This window comes from Cervus elaphus, chromosome 8, assembly GCF_910594005.1.
Source record: "Cervus elaphus chromosome 8, mCerEla1.1, whole genome shotgun sequence".
Lineage (NCBI taxonomy): Eukaryota > Metazoa > Chordata > Mammalia > Artiodactyla > Cervidae > Cervus > Cervus elaphus.
In genome coordinates this window covers 37,877,021-37,885,862 of record NC_057822.1, presented here as the reverse complement: position 1 = coordinate 37,885,862, position 8,842 = coordinate 37,877,021, and positions in this window count along the sequence as shown.

Here is an 8,842-nt window from a genome sequence, read left to right as displayed (position 1 = left end):
AATCTGGCTGCAATGCAGGAGACATAGGAGACCTGGGTTCTATCCCTAGGTCAGAAAGGTCCCCTGGAGAAGGAAATGGCAACCCACTTCAGTATTTCTTGTCTGAAAAATCCCGTGGACAGAGGAGGCTGGTGGGCTCCAGTCCACCCCGAAGAGTCGGAGATGACTGAGCATGCACACGCGCACTGCAGTCTTAGACGCGATACACAAATCAGTGACTCAGGGATTAAAGGACCCTTTACAGTCAGCTAATGCTGAGATCCTGGAGCCAGGGTGAAGAAATGAGTCTGGCAACAATGTCAATTGAAAAAGAGTGGCTCAGAGCTAAAGAATTCGCCTGCCGATGCAGGAGACACGGGTTCAATCCCTGGGTCTGAAAGATCTCTCGGAGAAGGAAATGGCAACCCACTCCAGTATTTTTGCCTGGGAAATCCCATGGATGAAGGGGCCTGGTGGGAAGTACATGGGGTTGCAAAGAGTTGGGCACAACTTAGCAACTAGAACAACTATAATTTACCAGAATTCCTGTTAAAGCCAAAGATTCTCAAGGTTGATAGAGACAGAGCTTTACAAATTAAAAAAAAAAAAAAAGGATGACATTGAACCTACTATGTCAAGTGTATAAGATATATATATCTAGAAAGATAACTTCTAAAACAAGCCATGTTTTATGCAGAAACAGATTATAGACCTTCAAGGCTGACAAGCCTGAGCTCAGTTCCCAGTTCCTCTACCTCCTAGATGTGTGTATTTTTTAATTTTATTTTTTTCTTGCTTTTAAAAAAATTAATTTATTTATTTTAATTGGAGGCTAATTACTTTACAATATTGTGGTGATTTTTGCCATATATTCACATGAATCAGCCATAGGTATACATGTGTTCCTCATCCTGAACCCCCCCTCCCTCCCCGTCCCATCCCTCTGGGTCTTCCCAGTGCACCAGCCCTGAGCACTTGTCTCATGCATCGAGCCTGGACTGGCGATCTGTTTCACATATGATAATATACATGTTTCAATGCTATTCTCTCAAATCCACCCTTGCCTTCTCCCACAGAGCCCAAAAGACTGTTCTTTACATCTGTGTCTCTTTTGCTGTCTCGCTTATAGGGTCATCATTACCATCTTTCTAAATTCCATATATATGTGTTAGTATACTGTATAGGTGTTTTTCTTTCTGACTTACTTCACTCTTTATAATAGGCTCCAATTTCATCCACCTCATTAGAACTGATTCAAATGCGTTCTTTTTCGTGGCTGAGTAATATCCCATTGTGTATATGTACCACAGCTTTCTTATCCATTCATCTGCCAATGGACATCTAGGTTGCTTCCATGTCCTGCCTATTGTAAACAGTGCTGTGATGAACATTGGGGTTGTGTGTACCTTTTTAGATTTGGTTCTCACAGTGATCGGCATGTGATTAGACTTGGTCATTCGGTAACCTTGGCCTGGACAGGATGTTCAGAGAGCCTCCTCTGGCCCCCTCTAGCTGCCGTCTTCCCCACAGGACAGGAATGTGTGGTGGCAATGGGGACATGCCCACACTTCTTAGAGACCACATTCCTTGTACCTGGAGCTCCAGAATTTCCTCCATTTACATCCTTGCTTCCAAAACCTAGAAGAGAATCTTTACCCACCCACCCAAGGACATTGTTCATAAAAGGGAGCCTATTTGGGGGACCTGATAGGGGGTGAGGGGAGGTGGAACATGTGGATGGAGCTTGGGCATGTGAAGGAGTGAGATGGGAGGAGGGTGGGCTGTGGAGTGGTGATGGGGCTCTGTTTATGCTCTTGTCCCAGATCCCCCCTCTTGATAATAATTGTGCTATGTTAGCTACATGATGTACTCTAAGATTTCTGGTATAATGTCTGGAACATGCACAACACTCTTCATAAGGCAGGCTTTCATTATTAGCTATCACTATATCATCATCATGAGCCAAATAAGTGATGCTGGAAGATCAGTCATACCCACTCCAGTGAGAGCAGACGTGGCTTCCTTCAGCAGGGTCGTGTCAATGATGTGCCAGTGAGCTCAAGGGGTTTCATCTGGGAGACATGCCAGTGGCTACCAGAGAAAGGAGTCTGCAGGTGCTTCAGGAAAACCCAGCTGACAAACTAAAACATTTGTATGAGACTGGGTGGCGGGGAGGGTAACGAACTATTTCCACTGAGACTTCTCACAGGCCTCAGGTAACTTTTGTTGTTACTTAGTTGCTCAGTCGTGTCCAGCTTTTTTGCGACCCCACAGACTGCAGCCCACCAGACTCCTCTGTCCTTGGGATTTCCCAGGCAAGAATACTGGAAGGGGTTGCCATTTCATTCTCCAGGGGATCTTCTCCACCCAGGGATTGAACCTGAGTCTCCTGCTTGGCAGGTGGATTCTTTACCCCTGAGCCACCTGGGAAGCCTCCAGGTAACTTTAGGCTGTGGTTAGTTGCCCAGTCGTGTCTGACTCTCCGGGACACCATGGACTATATCCCGCCAGGCTCCTCTGTCCAGGAGGATTCTCCAGGCCAGAATACTGGAGTGGGTTGCCATGCCCTCCTCCAGGGGATCTTCCCAACCCAGGGATTGAACTCAGGTCCCCCACATTGCAGGCAGATTCTTTACCATCTGAGCCACCAGGAAAGCCCAAGAATTCTGGAGTGGGTAGCCTATCCCTTCTCCAGGGGATCTTCCCAACCCAGGGATTGAACTCAGGTCTCCTGCATTGCAGGCAGATTGTTTACCTTCAGAACCACCAGGGAAGCACCAGGGAAGGTAACTTCAATGGCTCTTAAATGAACAATTTCATTTTTGGGAGAAAAAACACAGGATTATGTTAGATCCATTCATGTGTTTTGACATTTGAGTCTATGTATTTTGATATACAAGTTTGTTCAACTATGATATCCTAAAGAACTTTAAAGAGTTTTATAAATGTTTTTTCTGATTTAAATGACACCTGTGTTTTTAAAAATGAGTTTTGCAGTTCTTTTTAAAGAAAAGAAAAAAAACACCTTATATATAACTGTGAACTTGGTATTCAAATATTTGTGCTAAAAGTCTCATTGACTCAGTCCCTCCCTTAATCTCCCATATATTTTAGACTAGGGTGTTGGCTGATCCTACAAAGAGATGTAACAAAGCATGTCTTGCCACATCCAGGACTGAATGTCTCATTCCATTGACCCATCCATCTTCTAAAGTGCAAGGAAGAGGCGGGGAATCTATTATTTTTCTTCACAAAAAAATGTTGCTTTTCACCTTTTCTTTCATTTTTGTTCTCTTTCTCAGGCTGTCTCCCCTGTCTCTTTCCTTTAGCTGTTAGAGGTAAGCTCTGAGACCTTCATAGGGTGGTGCTCTAACTCTGCCCCTCCCCTCAAGAAGGTCTCCCTGCTGTCAGCCTACACCAGCCTGCTGATCTCTGGGCCATTTTTTTTTACCTCCCTGCAAGTTTTCCCAGGTCACCAAGAACCAGCCAGGACTGGAGGCTGTCAGAACCAGGTAGAGGACTGAGTGTGAGAGACTGCCGTCTATGTCTCTGAACATCCGCATTGGTGACCTTGTGTGAGAGAGTCATTGCTTTCCAAAATAAACTGGAATCGTTTGCAATAAAGTCAGAATCCCTTGCTGTTTTTCACACTTCCAGGGCTCTATTTATGCATATCAGTTCAGTTCAGTCGCTCAGTCGTGTCCGACTCTTTGCGTCCCCATGGACTGCAGCACACCAGGCCTCCCTATCCATCACCTACTCCCGGAGCTTCCTCAAACTCATGTGCATCGAGTCGGTGATGCCATCCAACCAGCTCATCTTCTGTCATCCCCTTCTCCTCCTGCCTTCAATCTTTCCCAACATCAGAGTCTTTTCCAATCAGCTCTTTGTGTCATGTGACCAAAGTATTGAAGCTTCAGCTTCAGCATCAGTCCTTCCAATGAATATTCAGGACTGATTTCCTTTAGGATTAACTGGTTGGACCTCCTTGCAGTCCAAGGGACTCTCAAGAGTCTTCTCCAACACCACAGTTCAAAAGCATCAATTCTTTGGTGGTCAGCTTTCTTTATAGTCCAACTCTCACATCCATACATTACTACTATTTATCCATGTAATTAATTAGTAATTAATCATGAGGATTAGAGAAGCATGACATGGTCCTTATCCTTATGCCTTGTTGAAGACACTAAACCAAGACAAGAAGACATTATGTGAGAAAGGCAGTGCTTCAGTGCTAAGTTGGGTGGTCATGAAGTGGATATAGATGTTCAGAGAAGGAAAAGACAAGTAAAAACTGGTTGTATGTGGAACCATCCTGGAAAGAGGGACCTAGACTGCCTTGATTAGGTGGGATTTGATAAGCTTCCAAGAAGGGACGGCGTTCTAGTATTGGGAACAGATTCCTTCCATTGGCCCAGATCATCAGACATCTTGAATTTAGATGAAAAGATGGGGGGGAAGAAACCTGCCTTCTGCACTTCCAAGTTTTAAAACAAATTTCAGTGTGAATTGTGTCTATTCTTACTATTTCTTTACTTAGCCCAAAAATAGTTCAATAAAATAATGAGAGTGAGGATACTTCTTTTGATTTGTTCTTTGCATATCAACTTTCCTTTTCCAAACCACTTCAAAGACCTCCAGAGCACTTTAAGAGAAAGGATACAGTTATAATGTAGTGAAGACTAAAAAGTTAGACAAAAAAACTTCATTGGTGATACAGAAATGAGAAAAGGAGGAAAATTCTACTTTTAGCCAAATCAGGCCTAAATCACCTGCTAGATCTGAAATGCACATGCACAGTAGCACACACACCCTTAAGTCTTGTCACAGGTGATGACGCCCTTGGCTTCTGCAGTCTACCAACCGCACTGAGGTGGGTTTAGAACAGGGGCCAGTCAAGGAACTCACAGTAACGTGTTCTTGGGAGGATTTCCCTGACTGTTGGCCTGTTCCACCCCTCACTCATACCTGCGGTCTTGCTTCAGTATTAAGTATTGGCGCTTCAGTTTCAGCATTAGTCCTTCTGATGACCATTCAGGGTTGATTTCCTTTAGGACTGATTCGTTTGATCTCCTTGCTGTCCCAAAAATTACACAAGCAATAAGTGCAGGAGTATGAATGGGTGGATGAAGTCACTGCTTCCTGAACGTGTTCTTCAGAAATAGTGACTATTCAAGAATTTCATGTGTTTGTGAGTACTGTGAAAATAAAAAATGCTTTAGAAGAAGCAATGTGAAAGCAAGGCCTGGGCTAGACAAGGAGGTGGTCACTGGTAGTTTCGTTTGCAAGGGTTGCTCCTCCACCAACCAATGATGCAGGCCCTGAAAGAGCCACTCACCCCCTACCTGACTCAGTCCAGGTCCCTGATGCTCTAAAATCAGAAGCTGACTATACAAGTAAAAGGGCTTGTATGCAGTCTCTGACTCAATCTTTCCCGTGACGTTGGAATCAGCAAGTAAGGCTGAGTCTCTCAGCAATCTCCTGAACCAATGTAGTTGTTGGTTCTCTGTATCCGCGAATTCTACATCCATGAATTCAAGCAACCACAGAAAGTAACTGGAAAAAAAAAAATTCCAGAAAGTTTCAAAAACCAAAACTTGAATTTGCCAGGCTGGAAACTACTTACATATCGTTTACATACTAATACTGTGTAAATACAATGTAAATGATATGTAAATTTTCAAACTTCCCTGATGGCCTCTTGGGTAAAGAATCTGCCTGCAATGCTGGAGACACAGATGTGGGTTTGACTCCTGGGTTGGGAAGATTCCCTGGAGAAGAAAATGGCAACCAACTCCAGTATTCTTGCCTGGGAAATCCCATGGTCAGAGGAGCCTTGTGGGCTACAGTCCAAAGGGTTGCAGAGTCAGACACAATTGACACAGCCCAGAGTATTTACATTGTGGTAGGTATTATCAGTAACCTAGAGATGACCTAAAGTATAGGGGAGAATTGCATAGTTTTCTGCAAATACTGCACCATTTTATGTAAGGGACTTGAGCATCCACAGATTTTGATATCTGTGGGGATTCTGGAACCAATCCCCCTTGGATACCGAACAACGGCTGTACTGTATTTCTAGGTGTTTTATTTGATCCCTAAAATGTCTTAATATAATTGTTTGCCTCAGGATTCTGTTAGTGATGCCTGCCACCAGTTTTGTAAGAGGTCGGGATGAATTTTACAGTATCACATGACACAGGCTGGAAGTTGTGTCAAAGCTGATTGGAGCCAGCCTGTAACCACCTATGTATGTGTGCTTAGTCGCTCAGTCGTGTCTGACTCTTTTCAACCCCATGGACTGTAGCCCTCCAGGCTCCTCTGTTCACGGGATTTTGTAGGCAAGGATCTGGAGAGGGTTACCATTTCCGCATTCAGGGGATCTTTCCAACCCAGGGATCAAACCTACGTTTCCTGCATTTGCAGGGGTATTCTTTACCACTGAGCCATCCGGGAAGCAAGATGGCAGTAATGAACGACTATGAAAAGGACGTTGAGGATGTTCACATTTTCTCGAATTTTTTTTAAAAAATAGCTAATTTACTTTCCCCTCCCCCCTTTTTTATGAAATCCATATATATATATATATAGCACAATGAGGTAAAACTGATGGAGTGATGACTACTATTTATTGAGCTTCTTTATAAGAAGCATCCCATTTATTCCTCACAAGAACATACAAGTGGGAAAACTAAGGCTTATGAGGATTAATAACTTGCTCAAGGTCACACAGCCACTAGGTGGTCAAGCCAGAAACCAAGTCCATGGACCTCAAGGCCTACCTTGGTAACCATTAAGATATTCCACCTAGAAACCTAATAGTGTCTTAAAGAATCAGAACTGAAGGAAGCAGGGAACTCCTCTTGACCAATACCCCTAATTTTATAGAGGAAGAAACTTGCGGCATTCCAAGGTTTGTTAGATAAAATGCTGGTTTCTAAAGCCTTAAATTCACTAGGTTAAAACAAAACAAAGCCTCCAAGTTAAAATCATCTTCAGTGAGGCACGTCACCTGGGTTTTCCTTTAAAAAAAACAAAAAAACAGAGCTCGTAATTCACTGGTCACTCAACAGAGGACAACACAGTTTAAGCGTGGTTTAACTAAGCCAGCAGCAAAACCACAAATCTCCTGCATATTTGGTATTGGAAAGAGCCACAGCAGTTTAATAATATGTGTATTTTCATACTTATAATTCATAGCATATGTTCCTTCAGCAAGAAGGAATCTTATTTTAAAAGATTCTTTATTACTTAAGGTTCTGTTCAGGGCTTTATTATTTTTAAACAGCTTCATCAAGATATAATTCACGTTAATATTTGCCCATTTAAAATGTATTATTCAGTGGTTTAGTATATTCACAGTTATGTGCAACTGTCACCCTAGTCAATTTTAGAAAATGCTCATTCCACAGTGAAAAGTCCTGAACCCTTTAGTTATCATTCCTTTATCAACCTATCCCCCAGTCCTAAACAACCATGGATAGACTTACTGTCTCTAGATTTGCCTATTCTGGATGTTTCATATAAATGAATCCTATAATATATGGTCTTATGTGACCAGCTTTTTTCACTTGACGTATTTTCAAGGTTCATCCGTGATGTAATATATATCCGGACTTCATTCCTTTTTACAGCCAAAGAACATCCCATTGTTTGGACAAATCACATTTCATTTATGCAATCATCCACTGATAAACATTTGGGTTGTTTTCACCTCTGGCTATTGTGAATAGTGCTGCCGTGAACATTCATGAATACGTTTTTGTTGGAACATTTCTTTTCAATTCTTTTGAGTATATGTGTCATAGTGGAATTGCTGAGTCATATGATAACTCAGTTTAACTATTTGAGGAACTACCAAACTGTTTTCCCATAGTGGCTGCATCTTTTTACATTACTTTACATTACTTACAAGTATTTACATTAATTTACATTACAGAGATTTATGAAAGTTCTAATCTCTCCACAACCTTACTAGCACTTGTTATTTTCTGTTTTATTTTTCTCTAAAATTAATATAACCACCTTAGTGGGTTGTTGTTGTTGTTGTTCACCACCCAGTCGAGTCCAGCTCTTTGTGACCCCATGGACTGCAGCTCCCCAGGCCTCCCTGTCCATCACCATTTCCCAGAATTTGCCCAAGTTCATGTTCATTGCATCCGCGATGCTGTCCAGCCATCCTAGTGGGTATTAAGTGCTATCTCACTGTGGTTTTTATTTGAATTTCTCTAATGACTAATAATGGGCTTCTGTGGTGGCTCAGTGGTACAGAACTCCCTGCCAACGCAAGAGATGCGAGTTTGATCCCTGGGTCGGGAAGATCCCCCGGAGAAGGAAATGGCAACCCATTCCAGTATTCTTGCCTGGGAAATCCCCTGGATAGAGGAGCCCAGAGGACTATAGTCCATGGGGTCACAAAAGAGTTGGATACAACTTAGAGAGTAAACAACAACCAACAACAACAACGGCTAATAATGCTGAGCATCTTTTCAGTAGCTTCTTGACCATTTATATATCTTCTTCATAAAAAATATAATATTCAAGTACTTTGCCTATTTTTAATTGGCTTGTTTTTTGATCTTTTGTTGTTTTAAGAGGTTTTTTTTTTGTTTTTTTTTTTAATATTCTGAATACTAGACTTTTACCAGATAAAAAGTTTGTAAACATTTGGTAAATATTTTCCCTCATTCAAGAGTCTGTCTTTTCACTTTCTTTTTTAAAAAATTTTGATTGGAGGATAATTGCTTTACAATGTTGTGTTGATTTCTGCCATACATCAACATGAATCAGCCATAGGTATACATGTATTTTTCACTTTCTTGATGGCATTCTTTGATTCACTAATGCATGATAAGTCACTTCA